We start from the raw sequence: 17,823 nt of genomic DNA, 5'->3' as shown, positions 1-17,823 counted from the left end.
TGGAAAACTGTGTAGAGGTTTGTCAAAGAGTTAAAAATAGACCTGCCCTACGACCCAGCAATTGCACTGCTGGGGATTTACCCCAAAGATATAGATGCAGTGAAATGCCGGGACACCTGCACCCCAGCGTTTATAGCAGCAATGTCCACAATAGCCAAACTGTGGAAGGAGCCTCGGTGTCCATCGAAAGATGAATGGATAAAGAAGATGTGGTTTATGTATACAATGGAATATTACTCAGCCATGAGAAACGACAAATACCCACCATTTGCTTCGATGTGGATGGACCTGGAGGCTATTATGCTGAGTGAAATAAGTCAATCGGAGAAGGACAAACATTATATGGTCTCATTCTATTGGGGATTATAAAAATAGTGAAAGGGAATAAAGGGAAAGGAGAGAAAATGGTGGAAATATCAGTGAGGGAGACAGAATATGAGAGACACCTAACTCTGGGAAATGAACAAGGGGTAGTGGAAGGGGAGGTGGGCAGGGGGTTGGGGTGACTGGGTGATGGGCATTGAGGGGGACACTTGGCAGGATGAGAATGGCGTTATCCTATATGTTGGCAAATTGACCTCCAATAATTTTTTTTAAATATTTTATTTATTCACTTGAGAGAGCAAGAGAGCACAGGGAATTGGGCAGACAGAGGGAGAAGCCGACTCCCTGCTGAGCAAGGAATTCTACTCAGGCTCCATCCCAGGACAAAGAGATCATGACCTGAGCTGAAGGCAGACACTTAACTGAGCCACCCATTTGCCCCCTGAAAGCCTATCTTATTGGTCAGGCATAACACACCTCTCAAAAGAAATATTCTAGATCACTTCAAAGAACTACCTAAGGACCACATAGCAATAACCTCTATAACTATGAAAACACAATAGCAAATAATTGGCCTTTCCCCATCTATGAAGCTGACAGTGAGTTGAAGAAAGCAAAGAAGAGGAAAGGCCAGAGCACCTGATTGATTGTTGCGGTTTTGATTTATTTGCTCTTTTGTTTTTCGATTTAAGGAGCAACTGACTTGACTGGTTCTGAAGAACACTAAAGAATGAACCTGGTGACAGGTAGGAAAGTTTGGGCGAGAAGGAAGGCAGTGGGTCAGTGGATTTCTCTAAAGAAGGTCTATGAATCAAAAACGCCCACCAAACTGAGAAAGGAATGAAAAGTGGAGTTCTTGCTTTTCTTGCCAAAGCAATGTAAAAAGACCCAACGGCCCCACTACTTTAGGACTAGAAAGAAATAGTGGTTGTGTCACACCATCACCAACCAGATGCTACAGCTTATCTCCGAAAAAGGGCACTTGGGAGACATGGGAGGCCTATGGGTGGCCTGCACAGAATTTCTTCAATAACATAGACATCTGGGAATCCCTGGGTGGCTCAGTGGTTTAGTGCCTGCCTCTGGCCCAGGGCGTGATCCTGGAGTCCCGGGATCGAGTCCCACATCATGTTCCCTGCATGGAGCCTGCTTCTCCCTCTGCCTGTGTCTCTGCCTCTCTCTCTCTCTGTATCTCTCATGAATAAATAAATAAAATCTTAAAAAAAAAAAGAACATGGACATCAGAAATGCCACCTTTAGTTTGACTTCCATAACTTAGGCTGTTCCTTTCACATTAAAGGTGAAAAATTCAGAGCAAATATTATAAACAAGCCTACTCTCCAGAATAGTCCCCACCAAAGTGAACCCATGGCTGCCTTAAAGTTGAAAGCAGATCTTCAGAGGCAGACTCTGGGATTCTTAGATCAGTCATGAACAAAATGACTTTTTCATTAGAATCCCTTAGAGATTTTTCAACTCATGATGATGGAATTCTGTCATTGCTAGCGACTACAGCCAGAGTGGCTAGTGTATGTTCCCTAAAATGGGATATGCCCACTGAGGAAATCAGGCTCCATGCACACATTTTTGAGGTGAGGGAGCAAAGGGCTGGTCCTGGGGACATGAATAGCAAGACAAAGTAATTAACAAAAAACAAAAGACAAGAAGCCTAGGTGAAGATGAGAGAAATTGGAACCCTTGCACGCTGTTGCTAGGAATGTGAAGTAGTGTAGCCACTACAGGAAACAGTACAGAGGTTCTTCAGAAATTAAACTAGAACTACCATATGATCCAAAAATCCCACTTCTGGATGTTTACCCAAAAGAACTGAAATCAGGATCTCAAAGGAATACTAGCATTCCAATGTTCATGGCAGCATTAAGTATGATAGTCAAAACATGGAGTAACTATGGCAATAATCTAAATGCTCATCAACAGATGAATGGATAAAGAAAATGTGGTATAGATACACAATGGAATACTATTCAATCTTAAACAAAAAGGAAACCCAATCTTACACAACAACATGGATAAAACTTGAGAACAGCATGCTCAGTGAAATAAGCCAGTCACAGAAAGGCAAATACTACATGATTCCACTTAAATATGAGGTGTCTAAAATAGTCAAAATCGTACAATCAAAGAGTTAAATAGTGGGTTGCCAGGGGCTGGGGGTAAGGGAAGGGAAATGAGCAGTCACTAATAAATGGGCATAAAGTTTCAGTTAAACAGGACGAATAGGACCTAGAGATCTATCGTACAACAATGGATCTATAGTCAACAATTCTATATTATACACTTAAAATGTATTAGGAGAGTAGGTCTCGTGTTAAGTGTCCTTACCACAAAAAAATAAAATAAAATTTAAAAGAAAAAGCTCTAATTTGCCTGTTTACACTCATCACTCATTAGCAGTGAGAAGTGGTTTTCCAAAAAGGCAACCCTTCTTTTCTCTCCCCGTAACATTTTCACACCTTTCACCCTTTCTGATGGAGAATGTTCTCCTGATTGCAGTTTTCTGTAGCCAGAGGGCCCTGTATATCCTTCCTCTCCTTACTTTGTACATCCAGCTGGGCAAAGTTTATTCTGTTTTATGTACCATAATCTGTCATGGCTGATTTTGTTATAACAAGATCTGAACAGATGGGGAATGGTTTGCTCAAGAATTACTTGCAATATGAGTGACCTATAGAAAAAATTGGGAACTGGAATGCAGTCCCTGCAATAAAATCCCAAACTCGTTATCTTCCCCACAGGATGCCCATGTATCTCGCCCCCACATGAAGGTGTTAATGACTAATCCAGAGACCTATAAAGGAGTCCAGTCCTCTGGTAAATAGCACATGCACAAACAAAGGAATAAGCAACAGAGAAAGGCAGTAATAATTCTTTGTCATAACTTGTCTTTCTGATTTTTTTCCCTATCAAGTGACATATATTTAAAAGATACAAACACAATCACTTAACAATGGAATGGAAATGCTGCAAATAAGGCAATTTCCTTAGAACTGGAAAGTCTCCAGAATTAGACAGATTCCCATCAGCATTTAATAAACTTTTTTAACACCTACTGAGTCCAATTTCATAGTTTTTCAAAGTTCTTGCTAAGTGTAACAGGAAAGATAATCAGAAACCCTTATGGACAATATGCTGTCTGAAAAGAATATTAAAAAAAAAAAAAGATCAGGCAATGAGGGCACCATTAATCCTCTAATCCAACTGCCCATATTTATGTTGATTTTACAAAAAAAAAAAATGCCATTCTAAGTTGTTAATGCCTCCGCCTCCACACCAAAGAGGCCATACAAATAAATTAAAAACTCCTTCTCTGCATAAGTTCTCTGTGGTTTAGTATGTTTTGCAGAGACTGCTCAATTAGAGCCAGCCCGAAGCCATTTCTATATTTAAAAAATTGCAACATTAACCATATGATCTTTGAACAGCATTTATGATCCAACTACATATTCCCTGCAGTTCCTAAAATAACATGAGTGGAGAAAATAAAGAAAATGGAGGGAAAGGAAGCTTTCACTATTTATGTTATATCACGGGCTTCTACTTCTGAAATAATTGCTTTTTATCTCCTTACCCATATGTGGGCATTGTCCATTATCTGCAGATCCTTCTCTGATACTCAGTCTGTATTAAAACACAGGCATCATTTTAAAAAATCAAATATAAATGCTTGGTTAAATTGTGCTATTGTCCTTTTCTGTTTTAAGATAGTTTCTTCTGTACAAATAAAATCAACATTTTGAAGGTTAAGACCACTGACCTTTCCATACTTTAAATAAGTAAGTGTTAACTTCCATAGTTAATACTTAATAATAACAGAGTATTTATATCTAAATTTCATTTTTGATGGTCAAATGATTCACATCACACCTACTGGGGAAAAAAAGGGATGGAGTGAGATCATTTGCTGATGATTAGATCTGAAGCTGCTTCATTAGTCGGGGTAACAGCCGATCTTAGGAAGCACCTAGAATTTTCAGCGCTTCTCCACAGGCAGCTTAATATCTTCAGACAGGTGACAAAAGCTTCAAACTTGTCACCCTTAAGTTTTATTTCTGCCCTGCACCCTGAGTTCGGCATAGTTAGAAATCTAGGGCTTTATTACTCTGGAAACTTTCCCTACCATGACTCACAAACTTCGCCAATCATGTTCCAAAGCTACTCTAAAAAATGAGTCATCGGGGTAATGACACTCAACATTTCAATAGCTCTTTATCCATGTTAGTTAATTATCCTGCAATGCAGAAAATGACAATGGTTCTTACTTAGAGGAAAATGAATGGCTTTGCTAAAGTTGAGAAAGTCAGTGAAATTGGTCTCTAGAACACTGGGCATTTTGCCTCCACATATCCAGGAGAATATATTTGCTTTCCCCTCCCCTCTCCTGGACACTCAGCAACAAAGACTTCCCTCCTGCTATGTTGCCCTCCATTTATCAAAAATTCTGATAACTATTCTTTCAGCAAACCTCCGTCTGCTGCACCCCTTCCATGAACAACATAAACACCAGTGAATACTTGAGAGATTGGGTTAATGTCTCTGGCTTGGTTTAAAGCTGGAAAAAGTTTCGTGGCTTGAACAGATAAGTAGCTATAGGAAAAATCTAGAGGACTCTTTCTGCTTTCCCACCAAGTCTTCCTCCTCTGATCACTATCATCACTCATCAATCCACCACCATCACCATCCCAGCTGCCACATCACACACACACACACACACACACACACACACACACACAGCTTTCATCAGGCTTGATCTAAAGCTTTCCTTTCTTCTTCAGTGTGAAGCAAATCTAAATACTTTTCCATATCCTTATCAAAAAGCTGAGGTGGTATAGAATTTATCGAAGATTTATTAGAGATTTTTTTAAAAGTAGAGGAGAAATATATATGAATGCCACTTTACTTTCCTCCCAGTAAGTTCCTTCTGAAGACAAAGTGACTAGGAAAGTTAGAGTAAAAGCAGATTGTTTTTCCGAATTCTGTGGACTTTGAAAATACTCCTAAATCTGGCTGGTTGTATGTGTGTGTGTATGTGTGTGTATATAAACACAGCCCTGCCAATTAGAGGACAATACTCAGAATATATATTCTAGTAAGCTGGCAGGTCAGCAGAGACATTTTTCTCTCGTTATTGAAATAGAGAAAAAATATTTATTACATATGTCATATACCCAATGCTCAGAGAGGAAATGTGAACTTTTTGTGTTATATCCACTATAACTTTTCCTAAGGAATAAGTATCATCCCTTGTCCCATATCCATTGCTCCATTTCTGTCCTGACTCCCTCGAGGTGCACCCTATTATGAAATATACGGGTATCTTTCCTGTTAGTATGTTGCTTATTCTGCTTGTTTTTTTTCCCTCTATTTGCTTCACCTATATGTACATAAACACACACTTTATTAATTAGACACCAAGGGCTTTTAGCATATGTTTTAAATATGTATATACTTAGTGCATATTTTAAATATTGTTTTATAACTGGCTTATATTCTTCAATATTATGCTTTCTAAATTTCTTCAGATGGATAGGTACATACATGCATGCATAATATATATGATACAGAGAGAGGGAGAGAGAAGAGGGGAAAGGAAGAGAGAGAAACAGAAAAGAAAGATATAGACAAAGAGGGAAAAAAAGGAAGAAAAGAAAAAACCTGAGGGAGGGAGGGGGAAGGAGGGAGAGAGGTAAGGAAGGAAGGAGGGAAGGAGGGAAAGAAGAGGGAGCAAAGGAGGAAGGAAGGGAGGGAAGGAAGAAAAGTAGTCTTATTTTTGATATTTGCTATGAGTTTTGAATTGAGAATATGAGATTGAAGTTTCCTTCCCAGTTCTACTTAGTTCATAAACTTTTATTTTACCAGTTCACTTCCCAACTGATTTGTAACTAGACCAATCATATTCCATTTCCCTATAGATGTCTGGGTCAGTCTCCTGACTCTCTTTCTCTTCACCTTAGATATTGGTTACTGCTACATTATTGCCACACATTAGTATAACTACGTAACATCCTAATTTTAAAAAACAGCAAGATTCATTCTCCTTTCCTATTTAAAATTCCCTGGCTATTCTTGAACCTTTACTTTCCTGTGGGAATTGTGGTGGAGTTAGTGTGTGGTAAATTTATCATGATTATGGGCAAATCATTGCCACAAAGGTATAGAAAATTATACGTAGGTAGCAAATAGTGTGTTGATGGCTCTCTTAGGGTTCCCAGGCCCGTTTTCAATAGGGGAACCATTCCCTTCCACACACAATTAATTCGCAGACTCCAGCTGGGTGTCCAACAATTCAACTCAATACTATCTACCTGGAGCTAGTATCAGATTCTATAGGTTAAGGATTTAGTCCTGTAAGAGTGCCCACCTATCCCATTCTCTGGATGCTAGTTACAAGCTTAAGCTGTTACCTCCACTTCAAACCCACCAGTTGCAGGTTGGAAGTTCTAATGACCGACACCTTTTGGGTTCCATTAATTTGTTAGAGTGGCCCACAGAACTTAGGGAAACACTTACCTTTACCAGTTTATTAAAGGATATGATAAAGGTTATGAATCAATAGTCACATAAAGAGATATAGAGGGCAAGGTAGGGGAAAGGGCAAGTAACCTTCATACCCTTTCCAGGCATGCCCTCCTCCCTGCATCTCCACGTGTTCACCAATCTGAAGCTCTCTTTTTTGGGTTTTATGAAGGTTTCATTGTATGGTCATGATTAACTAAATCATTGGCCATTGGCTGATTCAGCCTCCAGCTCCTCTCCTCCTCCCAGAGGGCCTGGGGTTCTGAAACCAGGGGGGACTGAAAGTTCCAACGCTCTAATCACATGATTTCCTCCTGGCAACAAGCCCCCCACTCTCCCTGCCTAGGACAAGATAAAAATCTCACCTTCATTAACACAGCAAAAGATACCTTTATTGACCTTAACACTTCAGAAATTACAAGGGTTTGGGAGCTGTGAGCCAGAAACTGTGGACAAAGACCAAATATATATGAGAAATATGTTTGGTCATCTGAATGTATTTCTTATAAATCACAATATTATAATAGCACCATGACCAATCCCACTGATAAGACTGCCTCATTCCTAAATTGTATCAGAGCACCAGGCACAGTTTAACCGGGACCTTCTAGAGTAAATGGTTCCACTTCTGTTCTCTTGTTCCTTAGAAGAGCAATCAGAGTGCTAACAAGGCAAGTGAGCAGGCACCTATCCATCAATGGGAGGACCTTTCAGAAATGCACAAATTCCCCCTGCAGAAAGGTCAAGGCTGGAAAGCGTCAAGGCCTGGGAACAGCAACTCTGTGGAGGACTTATTCCCATATCTACCTATTAAGGAAGGACAAAGACCAGGATACCCTCCATTCATATTTATAAGCTTTCAAGTTTAAGCAGTAACTGCGATTTCTGAACCCACTATCTGTTCCCACTAAGGCCCCGGTATCATGGAATAAAAGAAGGCTAGATCAAGAGATGTGGGATGTTAACTCCCTCCACTGCGTCATGAGCTTTTTTGCCTGCACCCATTCAACATGGGTGGTACAATACCTTCCAGGTAAGGACTACAAGGAAAGCATGATGAGTTTGGGAAAGCCAGGTTAGAGGCTTTGTTCATTCAACTCCCAGAGGCTGGTTAACATCTCATTTCTTGGGAGGGGGGTGGTGAGGGAGAGTGTCAAGAAGGAAAATGAATTACCACACAGGATCTTCATCAATCTTACCCATGGCCTTTTAGCACAAATAGAGGCAGGTAACTGTGCTAACTCTAACCATGTTACAAGGACAGTGTATTATCACGAAATTACTAATTTGTTGCTGGCGACAGTACAATTTACACATCTCCAGTCCCATCTCTAATTGTCTGACACTTATTTGGTGCTGAAAAGAAGCACACAGCAGGAGAAGGTCTGAGAGGCAAGCCAATCAGTTGAAGGCTTTCAGAAGCCACAATGGGCATACTCCTGGCTTGTAGGACTTCATAAGAAAAGATTTCAAAGGGGGAGAAAAAACCATTTCTGATAGGGAAAGGGATTTTTGAATCAGAAAACATTGTTTGATAGGGATAATATAAAAATTGGGACAATTTCTACTTTTTCTTACTCATAAGGCTGCTGTGACAGAATTTGAGATCATGGAAAAATGCTTTGTGAACCCAGAATCCTGACAGATGTGAGGAAAGCAGACGTGTCCTGGGGACTGTGTTATTAATCAGGGCTGGAAGGTTAGCAGATTCTCCTGCTTGTTGGATAATCCACTGACACCATTCTTTCTGTAGCAATTCCACTTGGGGGATTGCCACATCTTATATTTTTTTGTTTATTTGTTTTTAATACCACTAGATAGTTAATCATCCCTAGCCTTCCTGTTTTCATCTCCTCTAAATATTTTGGCAGATATGTAAGGAATGAAAGAGTGGTGCCATCTGCCACCAAAGCAACCGGGAGTGTCCTGAACTAACGGAGCCCCACCCTGGATGCATCAAAGTCATAAAAAGCTGTATGTAGCAAGTACAGGGTCTCTTTGTCAGCTGCCATAGACCACAAAGATAATGAGGAGCAATAAGCTTGGAATACCTCATTTCCAAAGTGAAACACAGACAACAGTCTCTTAAGTTGCAAAGGCATGTTGGAAAGCTTTTTAGAAAAAAGGTTCAAAAACCTGTGAAGATGAATTATATGAATACTTTGTGGAATTAAAAGATAGCCCTTGTTAACAAGAAAATTCAAATGTCTTCTAGGAGTTTATACACACAAGAACATAGGCACATTTGTGTATGTAGAGAGAATTAACATTACAAAGTAATAATATGTTTGATCAGCTGTCAAATATATAGGTGCTCATGCATAAACAGGCTCTAAGATTTCAGAGAATGAAGGAATTCCTTCCTGCTGAGGAGCAGGCAAGGTTCCATGGAGGAGGCCTTGATTAGGTTTACCTTAAACCACAGGCGTGTATTTGTGTATGTTTGTGTGTGTGCTCGTGCACGTGTGTGTGTGTGTGTTTGTGTAAAAGGGAAACATATAGCCAGATCAGTTGGGAATATCATTATTGAAGACTTTAAAGACAAACTGAGCAATCCTGTGTAGAAGACCATGGGATCACTTAAGTGGGAGCAAAGGATCTGTGCAGAAGATAAAAGCAGGTAAATCTTGAAAAGAGCCATTTGGCAAGATTACAGAGGTCCTTCATTACCAGAATAAAAGGAAGGACCATGAGGATTAAGGAGGAGAGATTCAGTCATCATGCACAGCATCAAGCAGTTCCAACATTGGCCCTAATAACTGAATGAAAGGAAGATTAATCTCAGAGAATATCTGAAATGTTGGTTTCTTACAGAGGCTGCCAGACAATTAAATGTGATTTTATATGTTTTAAATTCATTACAGTATTCAGTACTTTAATAGTTATTAGATAAGCTTGTGGAAACCTAGCTTTACTTCGTGGCAATTTAATTTTGTTGAATAATTTTATTATCTCATAGAGATAATAAAGACTCTGAAAGAGTCAGCAATGGGTTGACTTGCCAAAACTTCAACAAGATTTTAAATCATTTTGAATAAACTATCAAAAAGCTAATTGAATTACATCTACACTCTAACAAATCATTAGTCATCAAAGTAATTTCGGGCAAAAAGTCAGCATGATGTGTAATCTTGGGCCATAGATGGGTCATAGTGGAGCCCAAGATTATATTGCATATCACTGTGTATATCACACTCTCATAGTGACTGTAGGAGAGGGACGCATAACCAATCATGTGTCAAGTGGTGAGTCAGAATCCACTCAGTCTGTTCTGATCAAATTCTTGCCATTTAAGAATACAAGACATACAAAGGACGAAACAAATATAATTTTAGCACTTAAGCATGAATTTATTAGAATTGTTTATCCAGAGAATTGTCCACTAATATTTGCCAAGAATACACAAGTTACCTAGATATTATAAGCAACTGATGAGCCTCCTCTCAGAATGGCTAAGAAGAAAAAAATCATAGTAAAAATTGGGAATGAAATTTTAAACTATATACTCACTTCATCCAGAGATTCATTCATTCAATTAAATATTTATTGAGGCCTATGATATGGTAAGCATCATTCTAAGTATTGAACATGTAGCAATGAACAAAAATAGTATGTATCCATGAAGTATTAATTCTAGAAGGAGGCAGATAATAAGAAACAAACAAAAAACGAAGTTAGTGTTATGTCAGGTAATGGTAAATTCCTTAAAGAAAAAAATAAGCAGAGTGGAAGGATAAAGAGTTTCACCAGGCATTTTGTTAAATACGGTGGTCAAGGAAAGCCTATGTAACATTTAGGAAGAAATCAGACCTATGAGAAGAAGATGGTCTTGCACATATCTAGGGGAAGATTATTAAAGGTAAAAGTATTAGTAAGTATAAAATTTTAATACAGGATTATGTTTCCTGCAATGGAGGAAGAGAAAAAAGTCAATGAAGCTAGAGTATAGTGAGATAGAGAAGAGTGGTGATGAGGCTGGAGAGTTAGCCAGAGGGTCAAATAACAGAAGCACTTAGTTTAAGTTAAGGACCTTAAATTTGAATCAATATATGATGAAAAGCCTTAGGAAGGTTTTTTTGTTTTGTTTTGTTTTATAAAGTTGATATAATTTGATTTGTCCTTTAGAGGATTCATTCCAGTTGTTTTGTGAAAAAATAGACTGAAGGAAGAAAGTATAGGAGTAGGGACATAAGAGACTACAGTAATAGTCCAAGCAAGAGATGTGGAAACTTGGGTATGGTGAAAAATGATCAGCTTGGGGATAGATTTTGAAGTTAAGGCCAACAGGATGGATCGAATACTGGAAGAGTAAAAAAAAAAGGCATCAAGGAATATCTAGTTTCTGGCTTTAACAGTTGAATTAATGGTAGCACCATGTCCTGATGGGGACCCAGGAAGAAGAGCACACTGGCAGGAATGGCATTGAAAAGTAGATACAGTGAGTAGGCACTTGATTATAAGTCTGGTGTTTTGGACTGGAAAGAAGACTTTAGAGCCTTCAGAATGTAGATGGTTATTTAAAACAATGGTACTGGTGGAGAATTCATCCAAAATGAGTGTAGATATAGAAGAAATTCAGGACCAAACCTGGGGCATTCCAAAATTAAGAAGTTTCAAATTGAATAGAAATTGGCCAAGGAGACTGAGAATATAGATCAGAAAATTATGATTACTGAGAGCTGTCCAGAGGTCAGGGTGTTCATCTTGCTTCAAAAAAAAATGAGGTTATTAGTGTACCACCTAAAATGGATACATCAAATAAGACCAGGACTAAGAAATAATGATTCATGTTGCTGATGGACTTGATTGGTATTAGGAAAAAAAAGTTTCAGTGGTGATATGGCGACAAAAATCTGATTGAAGTGAGTTAAAAAACCAGAGAGAATGGAAAGCTCAAGATTTTATGTGATAAAGAGAGGAGAATAGGAAGACAACTAGAGGCAAACCTTGCTTTCCAGTTTGTTCTGTGTGGGAAGTAGACAACTTATACCAATGGAATTAAAGCAAGTACGTCTCCTCAAGTGGGCAAAATCCAAACCCAAACTAGCCATTGTCTAGATTCAATGTAATGAATGTAAGAGGCTTTCTATTATTAAATATATCTTCCATAGAAAAGCAATTATATGTATTTACATTTGCATATACATATATTTGTATGTATGAATGTACATATGTGTAGAGAAAGACACTGAGAGAGAGGAGAATGCATTTACACATTAGTATGAAAGGGAATATCGGGATCCCTGGGTGGCGCAGCGGTTTGGCGCCTGCCTTTGGCCCAGGGCGTGATCCTGGAGACCCGGGATCGAATCCCACGTCAGGCTCCCGGTGCATGGAGCCTGCTTCTCCCTCTACCTGTGTCTCTGCCTCTCTCTCTCTGTATGACTATCATAAATTAAAAAGGAATATCATTTACCTATTGCCCAACTTTAGATACAGAACATTAGCGGAACTGAATATACTACAAGCATGCCCCTCATTGATTGCATCTCTCTCTCCTTTATCCCGCTACTTTGAGTTTTGTATTAATCATACCATTGCTTTTTAAAAATAGTTTAATCAGGGGATCCCTGGGTGGCGCAGCGGTTTAGCGCCTGCCTTTGGCCCAGGGCGCGATCCTGGAGACCCGGGATCGAGTCCCACGTCGGGCTCCCGGTGCATGGAGCCTGCTTCTCCCTCTGCCTGTGTCTCTGCCTCTCTCTCTCTCTCTCTGTGTGACTATCATAAATAAATAAAAATTAAAAAAAATTCTATAAAAATAGTTTAATCATATATTCTTTAAGATTTACTTATTTACTAGAGAGAGAGAGAGAGTAGTGTGGGCAGAGGGAGGGGCCAAGGGAGAGGGAAAAGGAGAGAAGCAGACTCTCCTCTGAGCATAGAACCCTGAGATCATGACCTGAGCTGAAATCAAGAGTCTTAACCTAATGAGCCACCCAGGTGCCTCTCCTCATATATATCCCCAAACAGTATTACTGTTTACTCCAATATTCATAATAATTTGTATTTAAGTGGGAACACACTCTCTAAATATCTTTGACTTACTTTTTCAATAGACATTGTATTTTTGAGATTCACCTATTTTAATTTATGTAGCTATGGCCCATTCAGTTTTGCTGCTGTGTAGTATTTATTATGATATATGGATATAATAAAATTGTTTTACCTATTTTATTGCTAATAGACAAAACAAATGCATTACTTTTTCTAGGATATATGTCCAGGAATCAAATTTGTGGGTTATAGCATTCACCCATCTTCAATGGTGTTTGGTAAAAACACACTGTTTTTCAAAACGTACTAATTTATACCCCCTGTTCCAGTGTCTGATGGTTTTCACCGCTTCAAAACATCATCAACACCTGGAATTCTCAGACTTCAGTTGTTATCCATTTTGCGGTTATGGAATGGTAACTCAACAACCCCTGGTTATTAATCATGTTTGGCAACTCTTTACATGTTTATATCCATTCAGATTTTCTATTTTGTGATGCTTTTTCTTTTCTTTTCTTATTTTTCTCTTGGGTTGTTTTGTCTTGTAATAATGTCTGTCTTCTTCAAGGTCTGTTTCTATCCCCAGTATGAGCTATGCTGTACCCTATAACTCCTAAGCACAGGAAGGTAGTAGGTTTGACATAATCTCCCACTGGAAAAAACGGTACTGGAATGTTTTGTTTTGCTGTTTCATGCTATTATTTGAGATGGTTCCAACCACCAGGAAGAGAGAAGCAAGGCATAAGCACTCATCCACATTTATTGATTTGAAAGGTTCTAAGTGCTGTGTGTATTAACCAAGAAGACTGACTACAAGATTGCAGCCTTCTCTTGTCTTGTACTTCATCACACCAAACAATGTCATTCCCAATGCAGGACTGACAGGCACTCATGTCCAGCTTCAGTTCTATATCCCCAATCCATTAGTATTGGCTCGAAGTTAGCTTTTTGAATACAAGATCAATTCTAATATAGTTACATTGACTTCTCTGTCTATCACAGAGTAGATAGAAAGTTGAGAGGGATCAATAAATTCCAAACAACAAGTCAGAAAATACATAGTGTATATGAACCGGTTAGCATGCATGGATTTCTCTGTGTTAGTCATTGATTCAGATATAGGTAGTCCAGAGCTAATGTGTTTGTATCCACATCTAAAAGCCAATAGGGAAATCAACTCCTCGAGCTACATCTTTAGCTGAATAGAAAATAGGACATGACAAAATTCTTGGCTCTGTACTAAAAATATTACATTTTCTGGATCCGTGTTATCTCTTCAGACTTCATCATGTCTTCTTTCCAGACATTTATGTTGGACTGGTCTAATTTGCCTTGCCCTGCAATATGTACTTCTTTGTGCATATTTTCCAGTATCCACAAATAGCAACCCTTTACCTTTCAACTCCATCATTGTCATAAATGTCCTTTCCATCTCTTTCCTGTCTAAACAGATCATCCTGTAATAAAAGCCGTGCCCAAGACTATATTTTCTATTCTTCCATTAAGCCTTTAACCCCATTACTCTAAGGAGATTGTCCAGGTGCCAAAATCCTCCAGCACTTATTCTCGTTAGCAATAATTAGGAGTCTTTTTATGTCTTTCTAGCATGGTTAGTTTTCTGTGTTTGCTCCCCAACAAAATAATGACACCTGATGATCTGGGGCTGTGTTGGGGGTATCTTATGTATATTTGACCCATGTAGCTTATTGACTGCATGTAGTTACCTAATGAAAACTGAATCAATAGTATAGGTATGCTTGCACTCAAACCTCTTGCTAATGTCATGTTAAGCAAAGTTGACCAATCTCCTCCAGGACCCTGCTCTCCTTTTAAGCTGAGGAACTCAGTCCAGTAACTTCTGCATTTCCATCCTGTTCTTCTTTTACCCATCCTGACTATAGTTTCATCTTTTAGGGTGAGTACCTGTTATTAAACAAAGAAAAATCAAGCTAAAATAGCTAATGTAATCCTGGCTGAGATATGGGCATGCTAATGGGCACGCTTTTCCTTTCTGAGGTTTACTCACACATTCTGGTATCTCAGAGACTAGCATCTTGTTCCTAAATTTCATAATAAAGATTTTAAATTTTTCTAAAGATGAGACAATCCTATTCTTATAGAATCTTGAGCTATCTTTAGATCTGATCACTTAGGAAGTTATTGGTAATACTAAAGTTAATAGTAAATGTTGTGTTAAAAAAACTCTTATATAATGCCAACTGTGTATTGGGTATAATTCCTAGAGCTTGATAGATGTTAACTCATTTAACTTGTATACAAATGTCATGAAATAGATACTATTACTCCACTGAATAGTCTCCCTTCACCACCCTATGTCATGTCTCCTTCATTCTTCATCTGCTTCAGGCTCCTTGCCCTCTGGTTTGTCCTTAAATCTAGCCATGAGAGATACCAGAAATATGTGAGAAAGTAGGAGGAGAGAAAGGTCAATATTTTTACTCCATCAGTTTCTTTTATGCCAGGCTGCATTCTGACAATAGATACTTTTCTCCACCAAGCCCATAATCTCCACAGCTGGCCCACCTCTATAAGCAATAACTCTCCTAAGATTCCATTAACCATTCTCTCCCTGGCCCCTTCATACCTGGGAAGGGTAAGATTTTTCTATTGTCAGAGTGTATTATTGTTAGTTTTCCTTAAGTCTTTTCATGGCTTTGTAAATATTCCTCCATTTAAACTCTGTTAAATTGTCCCTTTTGAGCACATATCTTACTTCCTGGACACCAACTTTTACAAGTAAGGTAACTGAGGCATGATGATATTAAGTTACTTGCTCAAGATCATACAGCTAGTGAGTAGCCATGCTAGGATTCAAATCTGAGCTGTCTGGATCTACAATCTGTGCTCCTATGACTACCCTACACTGTCTCTGGGTCTCCAAATTTAGCCAGATAAATGGTTTTAACATGAATATAGGCTTTCAATTTCTTCTCATTGGCTGAAACCAAGAGCAAAGGTTTCTTTTTTGCCAGGAGCTAAATATCATCAGATCAATTTCAGAAAGGGTGTGGGGAAAGTGAACTATGAGAAAGTATTGCATTTGGCCATGGTTTTCTTTTTTTTTAAATAATAAATTTATTTTTTTATTGGTGTTCAATTTGCCAACATACAGAATAACACCCAGTGTTCATCCCGTCAAGTGTCCCCCTCAGTGCCCATCACCCAGTCACCCCCACCCCCCGCCCTCCTCCCCTTCCACCACCCCTAGTTCATTTCCCAGAGTTAGGAGTCTTTATGTTCTGTCTCCCTTTCTGATATTTCCTACCCATTTCTTCTCCCTTCCCTTCTATTCCCTTTTACTATTATTTATATTCCCCAAATGAATGAGACCATATAATGTTTGTCCTTCTCAGACTGACTCATTTCACTCAGCATAATACCCTCCAGTTCCATCCATGTTGAAGCAAATGGTGGGTATTTGTCGTTTCTAATGGCTGAGTAATATTCCATTGTATACATAGACCACATCTTCTTTATCCATTCATCTTTCGATGGACACTGGATGGACACTGAGGCTCCTTCCACAGTTTGGCTATTGTGGACATTGCTGCTATAAACGCTGGGGTGCAGGTGTCCCGGCATTTCATTGCATCTGTATCTTTGAGGTAAATCCCCAACAGTGCAATTGCTGGGTCATAGGGCCGGTCTATTTTTAACTCTTTGACAAACCTCTACACAGTTTTCCAGAGTGGCTGCACCAGTTCACATTCCCACCAACAGTGTAAGAGGGTTCCCTTTTCTCCACATCCTCTCCAACATTGTAGTTTCCTGCCTTGTTAATTTTCCCCATTCTCACTGGTGTGAGGTGGTATCTCATTGTGGTTTTGATTTGTATTTCCCTGATGGCAAGTGATGCGGAGCATTTTCTCATGTGCGTGTTGGCCATGTCTATGTCTTTCTCTGTGAGATTTCTGTTCATGTCTTTTGGCCATGGTTTTCATATGATCTTCTGGGTTCTACTATTGCCTGTTTTGCATTTAAACAGTAGAGATAGACACATGGATTTAAGATAAACTAAGGATATCACACAATTAAAAACATAAGACAAGGGAGTAATAAAGAACTATAGTATAAGATCAAAACCCCAACTGGACACTTCCAAGACTGAAGCCAGTCCATTGCCCAAACTAAAACCAATAGTGAGATTGAATTTTAATTACAAAAGGAACTTTGGAAAGGAGACTCCCATGAAGTCAATATAGTTGATGGGATACTCAACTCAAATCCTACAGCAGGTCATAAATTACCCATAAATTCAATATTATTTTAATCTCACTGCATATTAAATGCCTACTATATTTGAAGCACTTTACCTACAAATTATTGTTAACTTTCTCCATATCCTTTAAAGGTAGATATTATTAGTCCCATTTATCAGGTGGAGAGTAGAGGATCAGACTAATTAAGTTTTTTTTCTCAGACTCAAAATGTGAGTGGAAAACTAGGATTCAAACTCCAAATATGACTCACAATGTTGCATGTTTTTTGAATTATTGTACTCAAAGGTGCAGAACTACACAGTAATTCAAAATTCAATGTCCTTGGAAAGGTGAAAAACACCTTGAATTCTACTTAAGCTTTTCCTAGTTCTGTAATATGTATGTTATTTTGGCTGACTTTTGATATTATGCAGATATAATAAAAATTTATTTGTTTTCTTTTTTAAGGTACCCTGAAAGCAGACACAAGAGAGGTAAGAATAGAACACGACTCCGTATATACAGTTGGGATTTTAACATCCAATAGCTGAAATAATTTAAACTTGTTAGCGCTATAAAACTCTGACACTTGCAGAATATACCTGGCTTTATGTAAGGCACAGATCTCTGAAATCTTTTATAACCCAAAAATATGACAAAGCATGTCCTTTTCCTGATAACTTCTAAGACCATTTAAGAAGGAAACCTCAATTTTGGATAGAGCTCCTTTCCATTTTTCTCTTTCTTTCCC

The sequence above is a fragment of the Canis lupus genome, chromosome 12, assembly GCF_048164855.1.
Source record: "Canis lupus baileyi chromosome 12, mCanLup2.hap1, whole genome shotgun sequence".
Taxonomy (NCBI): Eukaryota; Metazoa; Chordata; class Mammalia; order Carnivora; family Canidae; genus Canis; species Canis lupus.
Note: the sequence above shows the minus strand (reverse complement) of the source record.